This window comes from Planococcus citri, chromosome 3 (assembly GCF_950023065.1).
Source record: "Planococcus citri chromosome 3, ihPlaCitr1.1, whole genome shotgun sequence".
Taxonomy (NCBI): domain Eukaryota; kingdom Metazoa; phylum Arthropoda; class Insecta; order Hemiptera; family Pseudococcidae; genus Planococcus; species Planococcus citri.
Window position 1 is genome coordinate 10,294,246 of NC_088679.1, and position 20,701 is coordinate 10,314,946.

The 20,701-nt window shown below is 34.4% G+C and overlaps 1 long non-coding RNA gene across 1 annotated transcript; it reads right to left on the reverse strand.

Annotated features, from left to right (window-relative positions):
• Positions 1–64: 64 nt before the first annotated feature.
• Positions 65–670, reverse strand: LOC135840857 (uncharacterized). The gene is made up of 2 exons (XR_010557792.1): positions 362–670; positions 65–264 (listed from the first exon to the last, which is right to left on the reverse strand). It is a non-coding gene; the product is annotated as an uncharacterized LOC135840857 (long non-coding RNA).
• Positions 671–20,701: the final 20,031 nt, after the last annotated feature.

Consider the following 20,701-nt stretch of genomic DNA (forward strand, 5'->3'; position numbering starts at 1 on the left):
GACATATATGGGCTTAATTGGGCTATGCAAATGCACCCTACTTATCTTGAAGGTAATAAAAAAGTAATGCTTGAACTTTTTATTTAAATAAATTGAAAATATGTGCGCACATAATATTGCTTAATTTGGGTTAAATACTAATAGATAGGTTTCAGTTTAAAATCATATAGGTAAAGCATAGATTAGAATACCTACATACTTAAGCAGGAATCAGATAAACAGTTGATCAGTTGAAACGCTGAAACGCATCTTCATTTGCCAGCTCTGTAAAAAAAAACATAGGTACACACATTAATTGCCACATGTTTAGATATCCCGAAGTACCTAATGGTTTTAAAATGTAAAATGGTGTATTCCTTACAATGATGCAAGCGCTCCTTGACTGATGGGCTTTGGTATGGCCATCACCATTAGACTAGTAGCTAAAATCGTCATAACCGCGAAACCGATGAAGTACATAATCTGCATATTGATGTTTGTTTGAATTTAAATCAAGGTAAACAATTCACTAAATATGAAATTTGTGCAATGATACAATGTAAAAGAATGACTGTTGATGATAGTGATTTGCTGAGGAGTATTTATATACACTCGCAACAATGTTGCATATATTAGGGCACAGGTACCGCTACTTTTGGCTTTGAAGGTAGGTAATAAATGGCCGTCTTGTTATGAGAATTATTTTTCTTTGATCAGCTGTCTAAATTTCTTCATTTCGGCATGATTACAATCTAAGCCATAAATTTCAAATGATATATGTACCTGCCTATCAATATACCTACTTATTTTATAATAGTTCTAAAAATAACTGGGTACCTATTCGATGTATATGTAGATACCAGGGTATTTGGCTATTATTTCTTGCAAGACTTCATCAAATTAAATGAAACTGCGCATTAATTAAGCAGGTATCTCTTAATAAGCGGAATGAATATTACAAAGTCAGCTGTTACTTTAAATTTGAAAACAAAGAACAATTCCGCTCATTCTGAATTTTATTGAAACAAATTTGAAAAATCATACTCATCTCGATTATAGGTAAACGATGAAAGAAATTTAACGAATGCCAATCAAGAAGCCGGCTTTTGTTTGGATATGAATGGAAGAAAGACAGATTCCAAATCATCGTGGTTCGATTTTGAAGTCATTCGGTGATTGTACTTTGTACATCATGAATAAACGTACAGTAAGATTCAAAAAACTACGTGAGCGTATTATAAAGGTAGCTTTTATTTTGAAGTTTCGCGTTTTTGCGTTCCCACCATCTAAGGTTGCTGGATTTTATAATTAATAAATAATTCACCAATTTTTTATTTTCTCCAAGTGCATAAAAGATCGGACCAAAGACCCCATTTTTGGGGCACAAAGAAACATTGAGGAGTTGGACCCAAAAAATAAGCTCATAATTTGTACTCAGCGACCTCGATTTTCGCATGTTTCGTCCCAAAAACATAAATTCTCACGATTGTATCAATTGAATAATGCTCCTCACCCCACCACTTAATAATTATCCTTAATTTATGAAAATTATTTTCAATACAGCTTCAGAAAATTGTGATGGAAATTGCTGATTAATCAGATGATGTATAATTCCTACATAACTTCAAGGTATTAACGTAGCAGTTGAGTAAAGAAGTACCTACCTACCTGCTACTTCTAAGATCCAATAGAGAAAAACGACCGTTTTCAACGATCCTGTAAAAAAAAGGGGGGTGGGTAAAGTCTCCTCTTCTAAGAAAGTTTCAAATCATATTTTCATGACCTAGATGTAAGTAATAAAATACGAGACGACTGTATTTACCACTCTACGCGCCACATACAAAATGTACTTACAAAAAAAAATACCGTTATCGACTTTGGCAATAATTAGACAAAATTAGCTTATGTAAGGAAAAAAATTTTTTGAAATTGCTGAGGCAACAAAACAAAACTGGAGCTCGCATCGCGTGATTTAAGGTATATCGAAAATATGGAAGGGAATCGTATTTGGCAATAGAAAAAAAAACCACTGTTGAATTATTATTCACTTTTCGGCCCGATTAACAACATCGAATTAAAAATACGCGAATAATCTTTCCATATCTCGTTGATAAAAGCTATTGTGTTAATTTTCGTTTTTCCGAGGAGAACTTGAGACTTGAATCGTGCTACTTACTCGTAATATTGTTGTTTCGAGAAAAAGTTCAAAAGGTAAATTTTATTGATCGAATTATATGGTGAATCAACACAGAATCAAATTGTGATTATCTACGAGTCAAATTGTGATTATCTACGAGTCAATCCAACAGATCACTGGATCAATTTTGGTTATTATCGTCCTCGAAAATGGTTCGAGATCCTCTGAATATTTAAGGAGATAGTTGTCATTTGCTATTCGAGGGAAGTTTGGTTGGCTGTTGCATTTCAAAGAATTGTCTGAAGATTGGTGACTGATTTCGTTTTGAAGATTGTTTGAAGATTGGTAATCGGGTAAATTCAAAGATCGTTGGCTCAAAGGTCCAGACCCTCCCTTACACTACCTACTGGCTACTACCTAGGATAGTAAGTACTGCTAAAAGCTCAGTCGCTGGGTTGAATAGGTAATTTTCCAACATTTAATGAAATTTTAGGGGAAAACGTTTATGTCAAGTACGATAGGTCGAAGTTCCAAATGTCTATTAACACTAACAATTTATTTATGCAATTTTTGCTTAATTAAGTAGGTACTCCAATCGGTTCGTAAAGCAAACCAATTACCTAATCAAACGTCGTGATTCGTAAACTCAGATTTTCGGCTGCTAGACAGGTACATTATTATGTCAGATGGAGTGATGACGTGTTCAGGGTTTATTGAATTATTCGGTAACATCCACGAATTACAAATTACGAACTAATTACGCGAATAAACAAATGGCACGGCTAATACAGGTACAGGGTGTTCCAGGAATCGTCAGCCTAAATTCAGCAGTAGATAGTACTCGAGGAGACGAACAAAAAACGTTATAGTATGACTGGTTGCCTATATCTTATGAAATTGAAGGAGCTTCATTGAAAATAAGGAAATGTTTGAATCATTCAAATGATGCCCATAACTCATAGTAGATATGTCCTCGGGTGGATGGACAAAGAAATGTTATTACAACATACATATAGCAAATATTCAAAACTGATGGGGCAAACATTGATTCAAAATTTCAATATTGTAATTTGTAATAGGTACCTACTTGATTTTTTGATGATTTTTTTAAACGTTATCATGATATTGTGTTGGCTGGTGGCCTTAATTCAGGAAGACATGATGCCCCAGTTGGGTGAAAATCTGCCCTTCTGCCAATAAATACGCGGTAAAGAGCAGTTTAATTGGCGTTTTGTGGAGATATATTCTGCACATTACGATGATGCTGTTACAAGCACATCTCCATGTATAGGTCTCACATATGCTAGCTACCTACTTGAGGTCTAGCAGTACCTAGCTTCTGAGAGCTTCATAGGTACCTGGCGACTTACCGCCTCGTTACCTATTTTTCGGACACTGAGTGTAATTACGAATACCACACAGACATTTACCTTAAGATTATTTATCTTACGAAATAATAACACATCTTCAGTTGTAATTCAATGTATTGTATTCAAGTACATAATTACAACTTACTCAAGCTATATTATTTATACTGGCCTGTACAGTATTACGGAAAGAGAGATATGGCATTTTATGCCCTAGAAAGTGCAAAGCACATCACCACAGGGAATAGGGAACAGTACACGGATGTGGGAAGGTCCATATATGTTACTCATTAAGATGAGATTTACAATAAGGATCCTTGGATGTTTTACGTAATAACTCCTGGACCCGAGTGCATCTGAACGACTCTATCAACGTAACTGGAACACAGAACATATTCGAAATAGATCACTTGCTTCACCAGTTCATATTTCGTATATGACTGGACTTGTGCTACTAATTTAGTCCATTAGATTTACGCAAATAGCATGGTATAGGTGGTCCTATACCATCTCCGGAACATTGATATCCGATGTTTTATCATCGGGAGTCGCCAAATGACTAGCGTTTGGCTCGTTGCTCTCACAACTCGTTGGTCATGAGAGAACTAACTCACCAGATGGCGCTTTTACGTAATTAATCCGCCAGATCGCGTATTTACGGAACTAAAATGAGTTGCAGCTGAATGTAGAACAATTTTCTCTCACATGAGTGACAGAAAATACTGCAATTCCTATCGCTACATATGCCCCGGATTCTCTTGATATTTTCACGGTGACATAGGCGAGGGAATATTACGAAAATCCCAACTGAACAACGGGAGATGAAGCGCCATTCTGGATGTCCCGGGAATTGCCCCGATTTCTGGAATATTTCTTGAGTAGTGCAATGTGTTGTTATAAATATGTTTGCATGGGTGATGTGCATCATGCAAGGAGAGGAAAGGAAATGAGGAGATGATTACAAAGTATATAAAAACAAATTAAAACTAATAAATATTACAAAATGTGCTCAAAACTAATAATACAAGAAGTTGTGTAATTACGAAAATCAAAATTGTACAAAGTATATAAATTTGGGCACGGATGTATTTTTTTTTTTTTTTTTTTTTTTTAAATAATTTCTGGAACTGGTGATATTCTGGTAAACTAAATTTGGCAGCGACAACAATTCACATCTTGATGTTTCTTGAATACGGTGAACTAAAGCTGATAACATTGTATGTAAATAACTTGTGTAGATCCTTTGAACATTTGTTGGTAATCAATTGATTGTAAGTTGAATGATAAAATTGTCTTACGTAATATGATTTGACCAAAATGACCAATCAACTCTTCATGAACATTAAAGGATGGTGTTGGGGATCCTTACCATGCATCAGTTAGGATTCAATAGTTTGGTAATTACGAAATAAAAGTCCTCTTGGTGTATTGTTCATTTAATCACTTATGAGAATGTATTGTTCCTTCTGTTGTAGGGAATGATACAAAATTGGAACCATCATTATTTACGTGAGAAGTAAATTAGAGTAGCTTCTCAATATCTTCTCTAGATGTTGTTTTGGCATTCGGAAGTTGACAATACCTAACAGCATTTACAGATGAGACAATAACAATTGTTACAGATTTTTCTACCTTTTGTATTGGATTATTTCCTTTTCTGGAGTAGGAGCTGAAATATCTGTAATCATTATGAAAGGAATGACAACATTTGGTGTTTTTCTCTTGATCTGATTCTAATATAGTTACAGACTCTGCTGGTGTTTGGTTTTCCAGTACAACTAGAACTGTTGGTTTCCTAGGTGTGATTTCATCTAGATACTTGTATGAATTTACTCTGCTTATTCTCTGTAATTACCACTTTCTCTGTACTACTGGATACTTTGATTCTCCTATTTTCTAAAGCTGGCTTATTAGCTGATCAAGGATGATTATCTAATGTGACGTTTATGAAAGTTGTAGAACTTGTCTTCCATATGTTTGACTAGATAATAGTTTCTGGCATCGTTTAAGTAAAACTGTTTAGTGTCTGGTACAGTGTTACATCGATCTTCAGCCACAATACATATAGTTAGATTCAATTTTAGGATGTCTTATAATTGGGATAAAGACTAACGCTGGTTTAAGAAGTTTAATATTGCGTTTTTTTAGCCAAACCATAAAAATTCTTTTCAAAAGGTATATCATCAGCTTGCTGGTACATGGAATTGATCATTACTTGTGGCCAATACTAACGAAAATCATAAGATAATGTCCTGGAAATATTTCTCAATCCACTCCAAAATAAATTGTAGGTATTCAATGTAGTTGAAAATCCACATTTTTGTTATTCAATTCAGGTTGACCGAATGATATTATTTGGTTGTTTTTATCTACTATTCAGTTACATAAACTTTGCAATAGATTACAGGCAGAGAATTTATTGTTCTATCACAGTTTGTTGCGTTGTATAAATACAAGTATGGAATATCAATGATCATTTCAATTTGCGATTGAAAACTCTGCCCCACTCGTATTTATTGAATTTCAGGGAATACTGGTTGGTGATTTTCCAAAACATCGCCAAACGCCGTGAATGTTCCAGGTTCTTCCTAGTTATTTAACTCTTCTAACTGCTGTTGCAAAAAAAAAATACTCTGGTTCATATTTTCATATAACAGATGTTATTCATTAGTCCCAGCAAATTCCGTTATGGTCTATATTTCCAAATGAGGTGATGAATGAATTTAGTATATTGTCCACAGTTTTGTAAGACTGACAGTTCTTATTGTGTTGTGTCTTACTAAATTTGAAGCATTTCCAGCTGTTAAGCAATTATGACATATGGCCCAAGAACATCCAATAAGTATATGAATTTACGCAAGTCTTTCCATTGGTCCCTTCAGTGATTCCAACACTCTAAATGAATCTTTTTTCCGGATAATAGTGATCTCTTCTAGTGTGATGTTTAGCGATGTCCCATTGATTGATCTGGTTATCATCACATGAATTCTGACGCATTAGTTGATAATGTGTATAGGTGTGGCTGAGCAATAAAATTAATTGGAAATGGGTAAATAACAAATGTATTACATAATTGCCATATTCTTCGAATTCGATATGTCTGCTAGTTAACATTTCACCTAATTTGTTGAATGATGATTTATATTGCTCAAATGCTTGGTATTACATGCAGCTGCTTCTTTGCACTGCTTTTTAGAACTTTCAGCTGGAACTTGTTTCATGATGTTTGATACGTGGTGAAGATGCATCGCTATTGCATTCAAAGTAAGAGACTGAAGTCTGAAATCAGTTGAACTTGATCTCAAAACATTTTCAATCCAGCAGTGGCTGTACATCTATGATACACTGTGTTTACCCAGGGCAACGGAGTCTTCCGAAACTGATTTGGTGGTATCTATACCAGCCTGACTCAAACATTTGAATAATTGTATTTGAACAATCAACACTCCATTAGGTACCTTACATGAATTCGAGTAAAATTTCAAAATGTAGTCAAAATCTGGCATCATAAGAAAAGGTTTCGCTTCTTTAAGACTTTCAATTATTAAATCAACGTATTCTTGGTGGGTAATAAGCCAAGATTGAAATTAAACAAATGACGATTGTATACTTGAGAATGTGAGTTGTAATCACTGATGGTCTCTTCTGAATTTGGCTGAAATGTAGGGCTCGTATATGCATTGTTTTTTTATCTTCCAGGTTTGCCTTTGCGTCCTTAGTTGGAAATAAGAGAGTTTATTTGTTGAGATACGGTACAACATCAGTTTGATAGGCAGTCAGTCCTTACGAAAAGTTCTTTGAAAATTATGTCATTTCTTCACGAGTGTAGAATTTCAACCAGTATATCCAGCTTGCAATCAGTTCACAATTCACATTACTTTGGTTCTACTTATACTGGTGAGCTGTGGCTTTCCGACAAAGACATGTGTTATGAAAATCTCTGGAGAAGTAAATTAATTCTGAATATGGCAATGGATCAAACAGATTGACGGATTCACGTAAATCGCTAATTTGTACAAATGGTTGCCCCATTATTGTACCTTGCATAGCAGGTCCTTTCATAGTTTTATCGAAAATATATCCTTCATCTTTGCACATATTTGTGATCTTCATGGGATCAATTTCTACTGGTAGGCATAGTTTGGATCTATTGTAAAGTGATGAAAAAAAAATTTTGGCCGTTCTTTACCATATATTATAATTCTGGGTCTGGTTCTTTCCTCAATTTCCTTTGTTGGAATCGTAATTAGTACATCATTCAAGTCTTGTTCGTCTTCTTTTGATAGATCTTCCTCCAATCCTAACAGTTGTTTAATGGATGGTGGTGTTTTTTGATTTGTCATTACGCAAATTGGCAGAACCATTATCAGTTGTAAAAGTTTGAAGCTGATTTTGTTGATTAATTGTACACAAATTTGAGGAGATTTCATCGGTCTTTATGTTGACAGTTTGTCTAGATTATTGTTACACAAAGACGATCCTGAAGTATGTTGAGTTAATTGGGTTTGGATCAGTTGTTACTAGATTAATCCTTTGTCCATTGAAATTAAATATTAAAAATTGCTAAGTTGGTAAATCAGACATATTGGAAGCGTTTTGTTGTTTTGTGAAGATCTCTTCAACCTCAGCATGGGTCTTTTCAACTTCTTCTTTAACCCCAATTCATGGTATTTTTTGTGGGAAGCTTTGGCACCATTAATTACTTGTCTTACGTAAGTCAGGTCTTCTTGATGTTGCTTGTCATTTTCCTTTTTTAGGTGATCAATTTCCAATTTGTTGGCAAATAATTCACTTTCCCTGTCACATATTTGGAGTTCCTTTCATTCATACACGACATCCCTGAACCAATTTGAATATACTTTGTGCATTGCATGTCGATATTGTAAGTTGACTATGATGTTTGATTTGAAAGAGTATGCCAGCAGTTGGGTATATCAAGAATGTACCCTTTCATCATTTTTGTTGTCTGCCAGTTTTATTAGGCTTATGCTGAATTCTTCGCGGAGAAAATGGAATTACAGAATTACGATCTGATCTTATAGACCAAAAGTTTCATCAGAATAACTTAGTGACTTAATGTTTCAAACTTGCCCAGCTTCATAGCTCAAAGTATAAATGTTTCGTCTGAATCACAAGTGGTAGAATTACGAAAATTATTGCACTAATGCAAAATTGATCAAGAGATGAACGGTTATCTGCAATATGTGATCAGTAGGTAGTACTTTAAACTCAGGATCTTTGGACAAAATTTACAAACATGTATTCTCTGAAAGCAACAAACACCTCCTCCATGTTCTCTTGATTTTATTTGATATTTTTTTAGAGGAAAATCTTGACAGCTTTTTACGCAATAATATTGGGACCTCAAGAAGGTCGTCTGTAAACTAGACTGGTGGCATGTAGTATGATAATATTCATATACAGGATGGTTACTTCACTTTTACGAGGTTTTTTGATCTTAAATTTGATAACTGGAAATAACATCAGCGAAAATATGATCGATATTAATTGTTGAGCGCGAACGTAGTATCAGTAGAGACACAGGCATGCCCCTGTGGTCTTGATCCACTAATCATAATTTTCCCTTGATGAATAACAGTGATGTTTTACAAGATTTTGAAGTAGACACCACAGTGCGGGCATTCATCCATGATCTGATTATTTTTTCTTAAAAAGCCGATTCCCTTGAAATACTTTCTCAAACAGAAAAATTGTGTGACAATTGAGGATCCAAAATTGTTGATTTGCACATATTTCTTTCATTTTGTAGCTTAAAAAGTATACAACTCACTTTGGTTTAACTTTGTATAGGTTTCTTTATATTTTCAAACCACTTATTGAGTAGGTACTACTGTACTAGTTACGTGGGGAATGTTGATATTCTGCAAGTTTTAAATAAATTAGCTTCCATCTTCTCAAGCCCATTCTGCATATTTTCCAATTGCCCTTTGGATATGAGTCACGAGTTATTCTGAGGATGCAACATCTTGAATTTTTCAAACCAGTTTAGGAAATTTCTTCTACTTCATCAAACATACCAACATTGAATACTCTTATGATTGAGGTGAGGTGGATTGGTTGGTATTTTTAATTTCGTGTTGATGAACATGATTTGGAATTCCAGGTAATCTCATTAGAATCATTTGTAATTACGAGTTCTTTAAAAATCATCTGGTTAAGTGCTTCGGAGATTTGAAACCTTGGAGAGGTTCAATGATGTTACGATGAAACAAGCGATCTATTTGGCAATCATGATTGGACCATGAGAATTCATATTCACAATACGAAATCCATTACACTCTCAGGTTGAATATTTTGATGAGATACAACGAATTACGCAAAATATGGATTTAATTTATTCACTAAATTTATATGAGCCACTCTAGAACCAGGATTTTGATTGATTCGAAGTTTCTTCATTTAATGGTTATCTGGTTGGAAGTTGGGTATAATATTTCACAAATGAAGTGACTATTGGACGTTTTAATTTCATTCCAGCTCGCTGCAGTAGGAAGAATTCCAAATAGAATTTACTGAAATCAAAATTTCACTGCTCGATGGTGAGATTGAGCAATCGGCGTGATTGACTGCGAGTTAAATAACAGTTTAACTGTATCCGTGGTTGAGAGAAGCTGGTCGTGAAGTCAGAGGTTTTTTACCTTTGAGTATGGTTTTACGTAGGTACCACGTTTTGATTGTCCGTGAAATAGTTATTCATGTTGGTACCAGGAAAAGTGTTCTTAAACAAGAATACAGCTGTAAGATGTTGTTTGGTTAACGAACATTTGCGTAAATTTATACTTCAATTACGAAAAAATCACAATAACAGTGTTTTAAATATTCACTGTATTGAAACGATGAAATCTAGATAAGTATCTTCACTCAGCATAATGCACCTCCTACGACACAAGCTCCAAGATTTTGACCATTTTGGGTGTTTTGAAAACTTTGGGTGATATCTATGATGAATTTGACTCGAACTTGTGGTGATTGTAATTTTTGTATTACGTAACCAGTCTGGATGTAAATAATATCACTATTTGGTGTGTATTTATTGAATTACTTCTGTTGGTAATCTGCACAAATATGTATTCGATAAAAAGAGGTTCAATGCACTTGTTTAGTCACTATCAATGGCAATTATATGATCCACAAACAATACAACGGTGCTCCAGGTTAGAGAGAATTTTGAGCGTATCAGACGAAAATGCGAGAGCAACTGATAAAACTGCTTCATGTGAGGACAATGTACGCTTTGAATTATCAGGCCAAATCTCCATTATGTTTGTGTGTGAAAATTAGATTTTGATCTAGATAACAGCGATGCACCGATGATAAGAATTACGGTGTTGTCTTCGATACTTGTATAGACGTTGGTATTACGGTAATCATTTTCAAAGCTGTACGAACGAATCTGAGCAAAAATCACACTCTTGCTGTCGAAAATTGGTGTAAAAAATCGCCAACTGGTTAGTAGGTAGGTACCTACTTCGTGTTCTTGCGTATAATCGTGTATTGATAGGTAGGTACCTACTTCGTGTCCTTACATACATGCAGCTAGGTACCAGGAACCAAGTTACTTCATTTCCCACTTCAAAAATCACTTGTAGGCCTCCAAGTGAATTATCTTAGTAGGTTTCCAAGTATTCGATCCTCTAGTTGACAATTTGCATAAAGTGACACTTAGTACGTGATGGCATGGTTTACATAAGCTTCACCTGAGTAAAATTGTAATTGAATTTATTGAATTACGAAATAATGTTGTCCATCTGGAAATTTTCACTGCATCAGAGAACAAGTAAATTTTCGTCCTATCGTGTATTGCATAACTTTTTCTCCTATTACTCTGATGTGAATAATGTTTGTTTGAACAAAACTCGTATTTGTTATTGGTAGTTGATTTTCTCGAGCTGAAAGATAGGTATTATATGCATCGTGATTTTTCAAACATACCTCCATGTAAGTATGGGTAATAAATTAAATTACTTTGATCTGATAAGACAGTCTGCTTGATAGTCTCAAAATCAATTAAAGAGGTTTTCTGAAATTCCATTTTCGGAATTGAAATACGGAATGTTTTCCAAAATTTACGAGGAAATTAATCCAAAATGTACGAATTCATGTAACTTGGTAGGTATTACGAAATAAATCACCATGAGCGATCCAGGTGTTTTGAATTTGTTGAAGATGTTTTTAAGTATGAGTTATCATCTGTAATGCTCATATGGTGATGGTTATGGACATGGAACCAGCGGAAAAGAAAGAACGAACCAATTCCGAGATTTTTGAACGTAGTATTTCCATAGTATTAGATTTTTCAACGAAACTTTGCCCCACGACTCGGATGAATTTTTTAGGCTGGATGCATGTTGAAGATTTTGACATTTTGTGTAAAATCGCTGATGAGTAGGTTGATACCTACTTTGCATTATTGATACTTATACATGTGGAAAAATGTATCAATTACTTCTCAACTATTAATTTGATCAATAATCGTCACCATTTGGTTGGTTTTAGGTGAGAACAGTTGAATGAGATGTTGAGTAAGTTTGTTGAGGTGTGTTCTGGACAAAATTTACATTTCTTCAAATTTCAGCATTGATTTATTTCAATATTTACGATGAGGCTCATTTACGTAATTCCAACTAAGTAAACACTCAAATCATTTAATTTACAAAATACCTACATAGGTGCTGAAAATTACGCAACAATAGGTGTGTGACCATTCGACAAGTTGAAAAATCATCAGATTTTCAAGTGTAAAAATACAAATGAACTTTTGTGTTCGTATCACTATGCATTGATTTTTTCATTTCAAACTGAATAATTATACATGAGATCAAACGAGCTCAATAGGTAAAAGATTATGAACAGCATAAATACACGTTTTTGAAACAAATTCCCAAGTTTTTCAAGGTATACTGCGTGATTCGTAATTTGTTAAAGCTGGCTTTTTGATGTTTCGTTTTCGAACTGGAGTTTCGTCACAGTATTCTGATAAGAATGGAGTATTTTTGACTGAAGTCTTCGATTTTCACATACATACGGTGATAAATAGGTAATACCTACTTTACGCAATTCTGGCTTCCCATAAATTACTCCGATCCTAAAAACTGATTGATCATTTCAATTTGTAGGAATCCAAATAGATTTACGAAAAAAAACGAATTCAGGCGGGAACCATGTAAAATCATCACCATATATTTTTTATTTCTGATCATTTGAAAAATCAGTGTTCCTGAATATTAAATCTCGAACCTTGTAAATTCGTCTGCTATTGAGAAGTATTTCTAACTTGGACATTCGAAGTTGCCCCTGTGCAATACTTTGTAGTTGAAAATTCGAGGATTTGAACTTGCACAGTAGTGTGAGGTACGTTTTGGATGAATTGATATTCTTCTGATTTGAAGCAGGTAATTTTTAATTAATCGAAGGAGCCAAAGGTCTCGAATTGAACGAGTACTGCTAAGTATTTAATTACCATCTGAGATAAAAACAACGAATTGGTTTTTGCAACTTCTTGTACAGTTTTCGAAGTGTTAATTTTCGACCAAATATTTTACAAATTTCACGAACTATTTGTACATTTGCAAAAGCAAGCTTCATTTTCGAAAATAAACCAGGTTAAATATCCAGCAACACGTCCGAGGTATTACTTCTCTTGTAATTGGATCTTCATAAAAAAATCACACAGATTAATTTGACTCATATTGTACAAAGCAATTTCGAGCAACAACTATTCAAATAGTATCAGCAATATTGTAAAATTAATATCCGATGAATTACACAAATTACCTTTGGAAGGTGAATAATTAGATCCAGTATTTATTCCAACGAATTTAAAATACCTTTGATAGCTCTAGTAGATGAATTATTTTCCATTTTTGGATATCGTTTAGTTTTCTGGTAATTTAGTGAATGCACAAATTTTTTAGATGTAACAAGTTGTCTGTGTACAGGTCCATGTTGATTCGAAAATTATTTCGGTACCTATTGATGGTATTTGGCACATTACGAGTGAAATTATAATCCATCTGGTTCAAAGTTGGTATGTCTGTTGCGAAAATTACCTGAAGTTGAATTTGAAATGAGTGATTTCACAAATGCGAAAAAAATCACAACCAAAATTTACCGTGATTGTATTGGATAAATTAATCGAACTGTATTTTGCAATAATGAGACTAGTTATTTTGAATATGTTATCGAACTGTTGTGCTCATTAATTAGCCAAAATTACGAATTAGAATCCAGGTTGAATTACGAAAAATCATCATTAAATGATAAATCACTGGTTTAACAACTCCTTGAATAGGTTGAAAATTCTCAAATTATATGGAACTGGCGAAAATACCAACAGATTGATGAGAATTATTCGATTAATTTTGCATCAGATACTTTGTTTTGAATTGGTTTTGGAGCACAATTTGACTGATTTTCTTGATCTGATAAGTCTGATTTTTTGATGCATTTTGAACTATAAGAATGCTATAGGTGCTAGTATGATGACGTAGGTTTTCAAAATTACCTTGAGTATTTTAATACAAATTGGTGACAATCTGTGGAAATATTTATTGATCTGCAGGTGGTTTATGACCGGAACCGTATATTTATTAGAATATTCAGATTAATCACGAACTGATATGTGATTACAGGTCAGGATTCTAATTACTATCAGCAAACTGAAGCATTATTTCGATAAAATGTGATCACAACACTGCACTTCTTTAATTACTCAGAAAATATTTCGAAATATTTCTAAACTCTGAATAGGTATATTAGCACACAATTTCGCGAAAAGTTAGATGGTTGTCAAAAATAGAATAAACTACTTCGTATGAAAAGTAAAACTGATCTGCTTCTCAACTTCTCGTTAGCTTGGTGCTGGTGCATAAATGTTGGCGAGATAACAGTGAAGGTAAGAGATAAAGATTTACCTAAAATACTGTTATCTGTACCAGCTTTGATGGAATAGGTATTGAAGCAAAGTATCACTGACCAGATACAATGCAAATATTTTGAGCAATTTGAGCAGGAACGATTTTTTCATGGGTTTTGATTTGAATCTTCATGTACTTTAATTCCCTGTAATTTTGCAATTTCTTTAGCATAACCTCTTGAACTAGGATGAAACCTAGGTCCCATCATGCCATTATTTGCACTAGAACTAGGTTGAGCTGCTTGTTGCATCGAATTTTGCTGCTGATTAGCAGTTGCTTGAGCAACATTGGGATTTACGAAAGATTGTTGATTATTCAACAAGGGATTCACATTCGAAGGATGATTTTGATTCCCATTAACGAAATTATTTGCCGAGTTTACAGGTGGATTATTTGCGTTTTGATTCGCACCTTGTTGAGTACAAGAGTGATAGGTCACTTTTGGAGGTGGAAAAGCTGGAAATTTGAACATCGGAGGGTTTGGCTGACCACGCAGAGTTATGTTTGCACCTTGTAGAGGTGGATTATTATTTACAGGAGCACTTTGAACTGGAGCTGTTTGGTTTGAACCAGCATTTTGTCCACTTACGAAATTCGGAGTTCCTCCTAAGTTGAACGGATTCGGATGGAATAAATGGTGATTGTTCGGCGAAGCATTCTGCTGAGGTGGCCATATTTTTGGGTTCGGAATGAGCATTTGTCCAGTTGAAGCTGGAGTATTTGCTTGATTTACGAGAGGAGTACTTTGAAAAGTACCTGATTGTCCGTTATTGGGTCCGCCTTGATAAGTTGGTTGAAGATTCATATTTTCGAAAATAGAATCTGACGAAACACTGCCTTTGACTATCGTTGATGTCTTTGACTAGACAGGATACCAAGTTTATTGCGTAAATACTACGTTTGGCTAACGTCTTGTTTTACGATAAACTGGATGCTGGAATTATTACAAAATAACACGTTTGGCTAACGTCTGTATTATGTAATAATTTGAACTGTTTGAATGCTTGATTCACGAGAGGAGTACTTTGAAAAGTACCTGATTGTCCGTTATTGGGTCCGCCTTGATAAGTTGGTTGAAGATTCATATTTTCGAAAATAGAATCTGACGAAACACTGCCTTTGACTATCGTTGATGTCTTTGACTAGACAGGATACCAAGTTTATTGCGTAAATACTACGTTTGGCTAACGTCTTGTTTTACGATAAACTGGATGCTGGAATTATTACAAAATAACACGTTTGGCTAACGTCTGGATTATGTAATAATTTGAACTGTTTGAATAATTAAATTATTCGCACAGGTAAGAGAAAATATCACAAAATATTCGCTCAATAGCAACGCTTGATGACAGCAGAAATAGAACACCTTCTCGTAGTGGAGAAAATAAACATATGAGCTTTATTTCGTTGCTCAGCTCGCTTGCTGGTACCATCGGATGAAAATAAAAATAGTGGGAGTAGATTATTTTTCCCTTCTTCTCTGCACTTCGAGTTAATGTGCTCGGATGGTCTAGTCTCGTAACAATACAATGTAGCAATTCGTACGATAAATTTTGCATTACACAATGTATTTTATTTTCAGCCAAAAACTTGTTCCAATACTCTTATTGTTTGAGAGTGTTATCTGAACGCGTTTCGTAGTGAAATGGCTGTTTTACGTAATATATCGTTGACGAGTAGGTATTACCTACCTCACGTTGCTGATTACACATGATATAAATAGGTAACATTTCAACACGTTTTGAACATGCAACGTATATCATATTATGCAAATGGCCTTCAATAATCCATCCAAATTGAAACGAAGTCACCTCTGCAGTAGGTGAATTACGAAATCTTTTCTTCTGGAATATCTCCGGATGATTCCTTAAATTTAATTTTCTTATAACTAATTCTTCTTATAAATAGACACGAACACGAACATTGAATAAAGATGTGTCCCATGCAAAAGTAGGTATAAGATGAGTAGGTAGGCGCTTCTGCCTGAAGGTGTTGTTTCAGGAGTGTTGAAATTACGAAAAATTCACTGGAATTATTCTGGAACAGTGTTTCAACACTTCGAGCCCACCCGGGGGCGCCAAATGTGGAGATATATTCTGCACATTACGATGATGCTGTTACAAGCACATCTCCATGTATAGGTCTCACATATGCTAGCTACCTACTTGAGGTCTAGCAGTACCTAGCTTCTGAGAGCTTCATAGGTACCTGGCGACTTACCGCCTCGTTACCTATTTTTCGGACACTGAGTGTAATTACGAATACCACACAGACATTTACCTTAAGATTATTTATCTTACGAAATAATAACACATCTTCAGTTGTAATTCAATGTATTGTATTCAAGTACATAATTACAACTTACTCAAGCTATATTATTTATACTGGCCTGTACAGTATTACGGAAAGAGAGATATGGCATTTTATGCCCTAGAAAGTGCAAAGCACATCACCACAGGGAATAGGGAACAGTACACGGATGTGGGAAGGTCCATATATGTTACTCATTAAGATGAGATTTACAATAAGGATCCTTGGATGTTTTACGTAATAACTCCTGGACCCGAGTGCATCTGAACGACTCTATCAACGTAACTGGAACACAGAACATATTCGAAATAGATCACTTGCTTCACCAGTTCATATTTCGTATATGACTGGACTTGTGCTACTAATTTAGTCCATTAGATTTACGCAAATAGCATGGTATAGGTGGTCCTATACCATCTCCGGAACATTGATATCCGATGTTTTATCATCGGGAGTCGCCAAATGACTAGCGTTTGGCTCGTTGCTCTCACAACTCGTTGGTCATGAGAGAACTAACTCACCAGATGGCGCTTTTACGTAATTAATCCGCCAGATCGCGTATTTACGGAACTAAAATGAGTTGCAGCTGAATGTAGAACAATTTTCTCTCACATGAGTGACAGAAAATACTGCAATTCCTATCGCTACAGTTTTATACTTCAACGCGACTTTAAACTGCTGCCATGCAGCAGATTTTACAGTTTTCAAAATCGCGCTTCAATTCACGGGCGTAATTTGAAGCAACTTTTTAGGTTGTCACATTGGCAACTGTCAGCAAAGTAGTCGCCATCTAGTGGCTAATCTCCTAACTAACGAAAAGAGGATAACATTTTCAAATTACATTGCTCTTATGCGAGAATTCACGTTTTTCAGAAATTAATTTAAAAATATAGAAATGTGCTAGAAATTTACTTTTTTTTAAAAATGAAGAGTGAACTTCACAATTTTTAGGAATGTAAATTTTTTCCTGATCAGAGTTTTTCATATCAGCAAAAAACCATGCAGAATGAAGGCCCTTTTCATCTTTTTCGCAGCTGTAATCACACACACAATTTTCAATTTTTGACAAAGAAAAATTGAAATTTTGATTGTGTTATCATAATGTGTCTTGATAAAAATGAAGTTGGATAATTTTCTCTGACGTTTTATTCACGTAAAATGGTAAATGGAATTGTATGTATGATAACAGCTGAAAACGGCTTTCATTCTACGTGGTTTTTTGTTAACATAAAAAACGCTGAGTAAGAAAAAAGTACATTCCTGAAAAGCGCGAATCCCCTTTTCATTATCAGTACACAACGCGATGCAGCGCCATCTAACGGGACTGACAGTTGCCAATTTTCTGCACAGCAGAAAAAAATTTCTGCTGATAAACACGCCACAAGAATATTTTGTAGCATATTTTTATTGCGTAAAGCCGCTACGCTTCTAAATTACGTGGCGTATTTTTGCACGTTGAAAAAACCAGCCACAAAAATACGCTACGCAAAAATTTCGTAGCGTATTTATTCGCATATTTGCTGAAAAACGCGCGTAAATGTGGTATTTTGCGCGTGTCTTTCAGCTTAGTATATAAATCTTTAGTCACTTCTACCAAGTTCTCTGGTGGCGTAGGTAGCAGGGTTCCGCTCACAGATCCGGGGACTCGAGTTCGAACCCCGCTGGTGCCAAAAAAATTTTCAAGAATATTGATCAATGGCAGATTTTTACGCGTAAATAAAACATGCGCCGATTAATGGACAGAAAAAGCATTGGCATAAAGTGTTAAATCTCCTGCCCACGTTTTTATGTTGCGTAAGAGCAGATTTTCACCCCACTGGGATGAAAAGTATGGTTCTCATGTGAAACGTGATGTCAGCAACATTGTTGATAAGTATGTAAACAGATGTGTCAGGCTTAGACTCGAATAAAGCTCTGGTACAATTCAATTAGGTATTTTTATCTCGTTTACTGGATTCTACATACTTGTATTATTCCACTAGTGTTCAGTCTTTTTGCATCACCTGATGAAGGCACTGTGTGCCGAAACGTTGTGTGTGTAATTTCGTGAAAATAAAAACTTCTTATCAAGTTAAAATCTTCCTACTTTCTTGTTTTTTTCAAAAAAATATTCAATATTGTAATAGGTACTTGATTTTTTGATGATTTTTTTAAACGTTATTGTGATATTTAATTTTTCTTGTTTTTAGATTTCTGTCACCAGTGAAGTGTTTGTATACAAAGAAGAAAATTATCAGAAATTTTTAAGCAGTCATGAAGTTTCGAACAAAATTAATAGCGATATTTTGTACACCATATGGTATAGGGCTACCAAGTACTGACGTCACATTAATTTTTCTTGAAACTCAACTGGTTTTGAAAAAAAAATGACAAAAACGGAATTTTCCCATATGTTAATTTCATGTTTTGTCCTATCTAATCCAACTACAGGGTGCCCAGAAATATCCAGTACCCCTAAGAAAGTTTTTCATTAAAAATATAGGTTGGCAACGTGAAATAGATGCATATGATTGGTGGAATGTTATCTCTCCAGTCCAACAACCAATCATGTGCTATCATTATTATCATTCACTGTGACCAACCCAAGTATTTTAGTAGAAAACTTTTTTAGGGGTACTCGATATTTCTGGGCACCCTGCACCTACTTACTTTTATCCCCCTAAATTCAGGATTTTATCTGTGACATGGGTATTTGTGACGTCACACTTGGTAGCCGTATGACTGAGAAGTGAACTAAATAGGTAAGTAAATGATTAGTTGAATAATGTACTTACCAATAAACGATGTTATTTTCATGTAAAATATTCTTTATTCAATTCTCCTATAAATTAGTACCTACCTATTTGTCTATTGATTTTTATATGCTTACTTATTGAGAAAAAAAATCTAAGTAAGTACAATAAATTTTCTCTGATAAGTGATAACTATAGGAAGCAGGGATGGAAACTGAAATGAAAAAAAATATCGGTTATTTTTTTAGCGGTTATTTTTTTCAAAATTATTTATTATGGTTACAGTTAAGGGTTACGGTTATGACTCAAAAAAATAAAGGTTACGGTTTTCTTTCATTTATCAAAAATTGCACTTCAATGTCAAAAAAGTGCGCCTGCAGCCAAAAAAGCGAAAAAAATGCTATTTCACAGCCAATTTTTGAGTTTGAAGAAAATTTTAGACAAATTGAGCCCTTTTTTTCTAAAAAAAACATGAAAAATGTCACATTTTACACGAAAAAGTGAGATTTTTACTTTAAAAAAATAACCGTTATGTATTTAACCAAAACGAAAAAATGAATCGGTTAAGGTTATGGTTAAAAAATTTCAAATCAATAATTTCGGTTATGGTTACGGTTACGGTTACAGTTTTTTCCTCATTTTAGCGGTTAAAATTCATTTCGGTTAAAAATTTTGGTTACGGTTTCCATCCCTGATAGGAAGAAGAGAGAGTTTCAATCGGTTGCAATTGAAATATTTTGAGGTAAAGTAGGTATGCGTGTCCCGGCAAGCATTTTGAAATATTCAATATTTATGTGACGTCACACTGTTACATTGTGGTGACATTTACAAAAAAATATCGGTGTGATATTCCTTCTGCAATATTGTGGGAAAATGTCACCAAAATATTACTCTGTAATGTCACTGTGACATTCCAGTAGAAACAATATTCCTGGGATGTCTCAGCAATGTCACAAGAGCAATATTGAATCTTTCATTGTGACATTCCAATGCTTGCCGGGGTAACCGTACCTAATTTTTGTGGAAAATCAATCTAAAAAAATGCAACCAATAGAAAATATTATTGTATTAATATTTTTTAAAGAAAATTACCCTAAAATTGGTGGATGTGACAATGGCAGAATTGCAAAAAAATAATATTAGAACCTCAAAAAATGTCATCCACTATTTCCTCTTAATTGAGTTAAAAACCATGAAAATTTACCGAAACACTTATGGGTACTAGATAAAGGTACTTAG